The sequence below is a fragment of the Oncorhynchus nerka genome, linkage group LG27 (assembly GCF_034236695.1).
Source record: "Oncorhynchus nerka isolate Pitt River linkage group LG27, Oner_Uvic_2.0, whole genome shotgun sequence".
Classification (NCBI taxonomy): domain Eukaryota; kingdom Metazoa; phylum Chordata; class Actinopteri; order Salmoniformes; family Salmonidae; genus Oncorhynchus; species Oncorhynchus nerka.
In genome coordinates, this window is record NC_088422.1 from 97,540,555 (window position 1) to 97,549,899 (window position 9,345).

Genomic DNA, 9,345 nt, shown 5'->3' on the forward strand with positions numbered 1-9,345 from the left:
GCATGAAAGCAGCAGGACAGTGAGTGGCAAGGAAATGTGTACGTTGTGTGACACGGCGCTGGTCGAGGGAGCCGCCATGGTCATCGAGTCCCTGGGGCTCGTTTATCATTTGACGTGTTTCAAATGCATCAACTGTAAGTCCGAGCTGCTGGGCGCATCGGAGGTCGGAGCGGAGGTCAGAATACGGAACCGACGGCTCTTCTGTGACTCCTGCTACGTGATTGAAAAGTGGACAGTCAACCTCCGTGAGAAACGAGTCAAAAGATTTTCAGAAGTAAAAGCAAGATACACCAGCAGTGTTGTTTCCTAAGAGAGCAAATGAAACACAGTGGGCAGAACAAGGAGTTTCAAGTGAAGTTGTATTGTCACATGCACAGGATTAGCAGGTCGAACACAGTACAGGGAAACGTTAACTTGTGAGCTCTTTCCCAACGATGCACATCGAAGCCAGTGAGAAAGAAATAACAACCGGACATGAAAGAAGAAACATGAGGATGCTGTTATATACAGGTCTGATATACAGGTCTGATATACAGGTCGTCTTATATACAGGTCTGATATACAGGTCGTCTTATATACAGGTCTGATATACAGGTCTGGTATACAGGTCGTCTTATATACAGGTCTGATATACAGGTCGTCTTATATACAGGTCTGATATACAGGTCTGGTATACAGGTCGTCTTATATACAAGTCTGATATACAGGTCTGGTATACAGGTCTGGTATACAGGTCTGATATACAGGTCTGATATACAGGTCTGATATACAGGTCTAATATACAGGTCTGATATACAGGTCTGGTATACAGGTCTGGTATACAGGTCTGGTATACAGGTCTAATATACAGGTCTAATATACAGGTCTAATATACAGGTCTGATATACAGGTCTGATATACAGGTCTGATATACAGGTCTGATATACAGGTCTGATATACAGGTCTGGTATACAGGTCTGATATACAGGTCTGATATACAGGTCTAATATACAGGTCTGGTATACAGGTCTGATATACAGGTCTAATATACAGGTCTGATATACAGGTCTGATATACAGGTCTAATATACAGGTCTAATATACAGGTCTGATATGACCTGAGAATGGGCATAGAGTGAGTGCAGATAGTCTGTGGTAGAGAGGAAGGACATTGGTAGTTATATGTATAACAGTTTTATGGTCTGGGGAAAGAAGCTACACTGAACTAAAATATAAACATGTAAAGTTCTGGTCCCACGTTTCATGAGCTGAAATAAAAGATCCCAGGAACGTTCTACACGCACAGAAAGCTGCTTCTCTGAAATGTTGTCCACAAATGTGTTTACATCCCTGTTAGTGAGCATCTCTCACTTTGCCAAGATAATCCATCCACCTGACAGGTGTGGCATATCAAGACGCTGATTGAACAGCATGACTATTACACAGGTGCACCTTGTACAGGGGACAATAAAAAGGCCAGTCTAGACATCTGTGGCATTGTGTTGTGTGACAAAACTACTATAACTTTTAAAGTTAAGGGAGCGTGCAATTGGTATGTTGACTGCAGGAATGTCCACCAGAGCTGTTGGCAGAGTTTCACGTTCATTTCTCTACCGTAAACTGCCTCCAATGTTGTTTTAGAGAATTTGGCAGTACATCCAACCGGCCTCACATCCGCAGACCACGTGTTTGGCGTCGTGTGGGAGAGCGGTCTGCTGATGTCAACATTGTGAACAGAGTTCCCCATGGTGGCAGTGGGGTTATGGTATGGTGGTGGTGGGGTTATGGTATGGTGGTGGTGGGGTTATGGTATGGTGGTGGTGGGGTTATGGTATGGTGGTGGTGGTGGGGTTATGGTATGGTGGTCTGCTGATGTCAACGTTGTGAACAGAGTTCCCCCATGGTGATGGTGGGGTTATGGTATGGTGGTGGTGGGGTTATGGTATGGTGGTGGTGGGGTTATGGTATGGTGGTCTGCTGATGTCAACGTTGTGAACAGAGTTCCCCATGGTGACGGTGGGGTTATGGTATGGTGGTGGCAGTGGGGTTATGGTATGGTGGTCTGCTGATGTCAACGTTGTGAACAGAGTTCCCCCATGGTGATGGTGGGGTTATGGTATGGTGGTGGTGGGGTTATGGTATGGTGGTCTGCTGATGTCAACGTTGTGAACAGAGTTCCCCCATGGTGATGGTGGGGTTATGGTATGGTGACGGTGGGGTTATGGTATGGTGGTGGTGGGGTTATGGTATGGTGGTCTGCTGATGTCAACGTTGTGAACAGAGTTCCCCCATGGTGACAGTGGGGTTATGGTATGGGCAGGCAAAAGCTACGAACACAATTGCATTTTATCGATTGGCAATTTGAATGTTCAAAAATACTGCGACGAGATCCTGAGGCCCATTTAAAAATGCTTATCTGTATTCCCAGTCGTGTGAAATCAATAGATTAAGGCCACATGAATTGATTGAAATGGACTGATTTCCTCGTATGACCTGTAACTCAGTAAAATGGACTGATTTCCTCGTATGACCTGTAACTCAGTAAAATGGACTGATTTCCTCATATGAACTGTAACTCAGTAAAATGGACTGATTTCCTCGTATGACCTGTAACTCAGTAAAATGGACTGATTTCCTCGTATGACCTGTAACTCAGTAAAATGGACTGATTTCCTCGTATGACCTGTAACTCAGTCAAATGGTTGGAATTGTTGCATGTTGCCTTTATATTTTTGGTCAGTATATTTCGGAGCCCGTTGGTCCACGACTCGATGCTCCGGTACCACCTGCCCGGACAAGAGCAGATAGAACATTCCATGGCTCAGGCGGCTGGAGTCCTTGGCAGTTTTTCGGGCATAAATGTATTGGATGGCCGTCAGAACCACCCTCTCTAGGGCCTTGCGGTTGAGGACGGAGCAGTTGCCATACCAGGCGGTGATACAACCAGTCAGGAGGCTTTCACCTGTAAAAGTTCCTGAGGATCTGAGGGGTCAAATCTCTTCAGTGTCTGAAGAGGAAAGAGGCACTGTCACACCTTCATGACTGTGCTGGTGTGAGAAGACCATGTTAAGTTCTCAGTAATGTGGACGCCAAGGAACACAGGTATTCCTCGTTTCTCGGCGGGAGAGGACAGTGTGGAGTGAATTTGAGATTGCGTCGTCTGTGGATCTGTTGGGGGCCCAAATTTGAGTGGGTCCAGGGTGTCCGGGATGATTGAATTGATGTGAGTCGCGAACAGCCTTTCAAAGCACTTCATGATTACAGATGTGAGTGCTACAGGGCGGTAGTTACTGAGGCAGGTTGGGAACAGGAATGATGGTAGTCAACTTGAAACATTGGGATTACAGACTGGGACAAGGAGAGATGCCTCCCTGCTGGTCTGCACATGCCCTGAGGACACAGCCTGGAATACCGTTTGGCCCTGCGTTCTTAAGGAGTGTTGACCCGTTTGAAAGCCTTATGTAAGCCTCGGAGAGTGATATCTCCCAGTCCTCTGGATCAGCGGGCCCTCATGCAAGGCTCTGTTGTTTTTATAGACGAGTGCATGGAAGAAACAGATAGAGAAAACATTCTGTACAAAACAGCAAAGTTGTGTCGAAGCTCACAAGACCATACGACACAGCGACATCTTGCAGGTAGCAGAGCCAAGCGCGGTCTAGCAGGTATTTGCATATTCCCGTTATGGAATGCCTACTCTGTGAAGTGTGCGCGTGCAGTAACTCAATTCGTCCTTGCTCTCCTAAATAATGCAATTAAAAAAAAACTTTTAGTCAAGTCTACACAACTTAGTCCACTCTGTTCACTACAGATTTTAGATTTGGGAACAGAAGACTGCATTGAGATCGAACGATCGAGCACTTTGAGATATCAGCTGATGTACTAAGGGCTATATAAATAAATTTGATGAGAGAATTAGCTAAATGTCAGCCAAGTTTCATCGAGCTTCAACTTCACCCACAACTGGACTTCTAAAGGAATGCTTCAGATTAATTTATCCTGCGAGAGATCTGGCTCCTTGTTTACTACAGACACCCTGGTTTGAGTCCAGGCTGTATCACAACCCGGCCGTGATTGTGAGTCCCATAGGGCGGCGCACAATCGGCCCAGCGTCGTCTGGGTTTGGCCGGTGTAGGCTGTCGTTGTAAATAATAATTTGTTCTTATTAATTGACTTGCCTTGTTAAATAAAATGTTAAATAAAATGTTAAATAAAATGTTAAATAAAATGTTAAATAAAATGATAAACAAATATTCTGTGACACTGTGCTACAGCGGATAGAGGAAGAGATACCATGAACACTGCAACCAGCCATAAACACTACACTAAATGACAACTGTAGTAGATGTTAGAAATATATATATATATATATAAAATGGCCACAACATTGTACATCAGAATTGACTATGAATTAATTCAGGGTTGGTGTTTGATGTGACCTAAAGTAGGCCTGGTTTAAAAACAATACTTGTCTCGGGATTGAAAAAAAAGACAATTCTTGTTTGCTTTACTAGCCATTTAGAGAAAGAAAAGGGGGGAAACCTGTACAACTGAATGCATTCAACTGAAATGTGTCTTTCCGGACAATGATACCTGTACAACTGAATGCATTCAACTGAAATGTGTCTTTCCGGACAATGATACCTGTACAACTGAATGCATTCAACTGAAATGTGTCTTTCCGGACAATGATACCTGTACAACTGAATGCATTCAACTGAAATGTGTCTTTCCGGACAATGATACCTGTACAACTGAATGCATTCAACTGAAATGTGTCTTTCCGGACAATGATACCTGTACAACTGAATGCATTCAACTGAAATGTGTCTTTCCGACAATGATACCTGTACAACTGAATGCATTCAACTGAAATGTGTCTTTCCTCGACAATGATACCTGTACAACTGAATGCATTCAACTGAAATGTGTCTTTCCGACAATGATACCTGTACAACTGAATGCATTCAACTGAAATGTGTCTTTCCGACAATGATACCTGTACAACTGAATGCATTCAACTGAAATGTGTCTTTCGACAATGATACCTGTACAACTGAATGCATTCAACTGAAATGTGTCTTTCGGACAATGATACCTGTACAACTGAATGCATTCAACTGAAATGTGTCTTTCCGACAATGATACCTGTACAACTGAATGCATTCAACTGAAATGTGTCTTTCCGACAATGATACCTGTACAACTGAATGCATTCAACTGAAATGTGTCTTTCCGACAATACCTGTACAACTGAATGCATTCAACTGAAATGTGTCTTTTCTGACAATGATACCTGTACAACTGAATGCATTCAACTGAAATGTGTCTTTCCGGACAATGATACCTGTACAACTGAATGCATTCAACTGAAATGTGTCTTTCCGGACAATGATACCTGTACAACTGAATGCATTCAACTGAAATGTGTCTTTCCGGACAATGATACCTGTACAACTGAATGCATTCAACTGAAATGTGTCTTTCCGGACAATACCTGTACAACTGAATGCATTCAACTGAAATGTGTCTTTTCTGACAATGATACCTGTACAACTGAATGCATTCAACTGAAATGTGTCTTTCCGGACAATGATACCTGTACAACTGAATGCATTCAACTGAAATGTGTCTTTCCCGACAATGATACCTGTACAACTGAATGCATTCAACTGAAATGTGTCTTTCCGGACAATGATACCTGTACAACTGAATGCATCTTTCCGGACAATGATACCTGTACAACTGAAATGTGTCTTTCCCGACAATGATACCTGTACAACTGAATGCATTCAACTGAAATGTGTCTTTCCGGACAATGATACCTGTACAACTGAAATGTGTCTTTCCGGACAATGATACCTGTACAACTGAATGCATTCACCTGAAATGTGTCTTTCCGGACAATGATACCTGTACAACTGAATGCATTCAACTGAAATGTGTCTTTCCGGACAATGATACCTGTACAACTGAATGCATTCAACTGAAATGTGTCTTTCCGGACAATGATACCTGTACAACTGAATGCATCTTTCCGGACAATGATACCTGTACAACTGAAATGTGTCTTTCCCGACAATGATACCTGTACAACTGAATGCATTCAACTGAAATGTGTCTTTCCGGACAATGATACCTGTACAACTGAAATGTGTCTTTCCGGACAATGATACCTGTACAACTGAATGCATTCAACTGAAATGTGTCTTTCCCGACAATGATACCTGTACAACTGAATGCATCTTTCCGGACAATGATACCTGTACAACTGAATGCATCTTTCCCGACAATGATACCTGTACAACTGAATGCATCTTTCCCGACAATGATACCTGTACAACTGAATGCATCTTTCCCGACAATGATACCTGTACAACTGAATGCATTCAACTGAAATGTGTCTTTCCCGACAATGATACCTGTATTTTTTTTATTGCACAGTTCTTCTCTTTTATATAATCATACTGCAACAGATACAGATCTGGACACTGGACACATTTTAAAACCAAACGATAGCTAATCCATGTTAATAAAGTGTTCATATACATTACTCTGTATCTTGAAAATCAAATGACACTGGAATAAAACAATAAAGAGCCATTACCAGTCACACCAGAAGATGCTCGTTATTTGTGAATTCATGTCATCTTGTCTTTTCCAATTGAAGCACCATGCAATGGCTCAGACATTCTTCCCGCTAGGTTTGGAACACAATTGAAGGAGTCATGAATTGTTCAGTAGGAAGGTTTAGCCCAAACAATAACTACAGGTGCCAAACTGGTACAAAGAACTGAAGAGGAAAAATATTGACATTTTTACACCATAAAACAATGCAGTTGTTTCATAGAGCAATTGATTTGAAACAATGGGGATGAAGTGAAATGGCTATCTTAGGCTGTATTGAAAGGTTATGACCACATCATTTGCCACTAGATGACCTCTTTAACCACAGAAAGAGATCTTGATGACAGCTCACTGCAGTTGTAAAATATAAAATCGGTCACTCGTTACTTTCATGTTCACTGTGAAATTCACGAGGGCTTTGTGAATCGGGCTGCAAACACACGGCTCAAAAAATATCTACATTTCCTTGCAACCCCTTTGGCAAATATAATTTCCAAATCAAAAGTTGACAACGCTGAATCCAAAGCATTGCCAAGCGCCAGCTGAGCGACCAGGGTTGTGAAATCCCAGTAACTTTCCTCAAATTCCCAGAAATAAACAAGAAATCTGGAATCGTCCAACCAGGATTTCTGGAGGAAACATGGGACATTTAAGTAAAGTTACCAGAATATTTCAACCCTGTGAACCACAAATGACAGTGTTTCTGTATTTTCCTCCCCTTCATGTCTAATCAAAGTTATCAGGGGGAACCCTCGTAATCATGTCTAATCAAAGTTATCAGGGGAACCCTCGTAATCATGTCTAATCAAAGTTATCAGGGGGAACCCTCGTAATCATGTCTAATCAAAGTTATCAGGGGAACCCTCGTCATCATGTCTAATCAAAGTTAGCAGGGGAACCCTCGTAATCATGTCTAATCAAAGTTATCAGGGGAACCCTCGTAATCATGTCTAATCAAAGTTATCAGGGGGAACCCTCGTCTAATCAAAGTGGGGAACCTAATCAAAGTTCAAAGTTATCAGGGAACCCTCGTCATCATGTCTAATCAAAGTTATCAGGGGAACCCTCACATCATGTCTAATCAAAGTTCTAATCAAATCAAAGTTATCAGGGGAACCTCTCGTCATCATGTCTAATCAAAGTTATCAGGGGAACCCTCGTCATCATGTCTAATCAAAGTTATCAGGGGAACCCTCGTCATCATGTCTAATCAAAGTTAGCAGGGGAACCCTCGTCATCATGTCTAATCAAAGTTATCAGGGGAACCCTCGTCATCATGTCTAATCAAAGTTATCAGGGGAACCCTCGTCATCATGTCTAATCAAAGTTATCAGGGGAACCCTCGTCATCATGTCTAATCAAAGTTAGCAGGGGAACCCTCGTCATCATGTCTAATCAAAGTTAGCAGGGGAACCTCGTCATCATGTCTAATCAAAGTTAGCAGGGGAACCCTCATCATGTCTAATCATGTCTAATCAAAGTTAGCAGGGGAACCCTCGTCATCATGTCTAATCAAAGTTATCAGGGGAACCCTCGTCATCATGTCTAATCAAAGTTAGCAGGGGAACCCTCGTCATCATGTCTAATCAAAGTTATCAGGGGAACCCTCGTCATCATGTCTAATCAAAGTTAGCAGGGAAACCCTCATCATCATGTGTAATCAAAGTTAGCAGGGGGAACCCTCGTAATCAAAGTTAGCAGGGGAACCCTCGTCATCATGTCTAATCAAAGTTAGCAGGGGAACCCTCGTCATCATGTGTAATCAAAGTTAGCAGGGGGAACCCTCGTAATCAAAGTTAGCAGGGGAACCCTCGTAATCAAAGTTAGCAGGGGAAACCTCGTCATCATGTCTAATCAAAGTTATCAGGGGAACCCTCGTCATCATGTCTAATCAAAGTTAGCAGGGGAACCCTCGTCATCATGTCTAATCAAAGTTATCAGGGGAACCCTCGTCATCATGTCTAATCAAAGTTAGCAGGGGAACCCTCGTCATCATGTCTAATCAAAGTTAGCAGGGGAACCCTCGTCATCATGTCTAATCAAAGTTAGCAGGGGAACCCTCGTCATCATGTCTAATCAAAGTTAGCAGGGAACCCTCAGTCATCATGTCTAATCAAAGTTATCAGGGGAACCCTCGTCATCATGTCTAATCAAAGTTAGCAGGGGAACCCTCGTCATCATGTCTAATCAAAGTTATCAGGGGAACCCTCGTCATCATGTCTAATCAAAGTTAGCAGGGGAACCCTCGTCATCATGTGTAATCAAAGTTAGCAGGGGGAACCCTCGTAATCAAAGTTAGCAGGGGAACCCTCGTCATCATGTCTAATCAAAGTTAGCAGGGGAACCCTCGTCATCATGTGTAATCAAAGTTAGCAGGGGGAACCCTCGTAATCAAAGTTAGCAGGGGAACCCTCGTAATCAAAGTTAGCAGGGGAAACCCTCGTAATCAAAGTTAGCAGGGGAAACCCTCGTAATCAAAGTTAGCAGGGGAACCCTCGTAATCAAAGTTAGCAGGGGAAACCCTCGTAATCAAAGTTAGCAGGGGAACCCTCGTAATCAAAGTTAGCAGGGGAAACCCTCGTAATCAAAGTTAGCAGGGGGAACCCTCGTAATCAAAGTTAGCAGGGGGAACCCTCGTCAGGACAGACAATGGTGTACAACTGTACAAACCAACAGTCACTGGAAGGTCTTTACAGTCGTGTTAAGAACCACGTGTTAAGGCAAGAGATGCATTAAAAACACA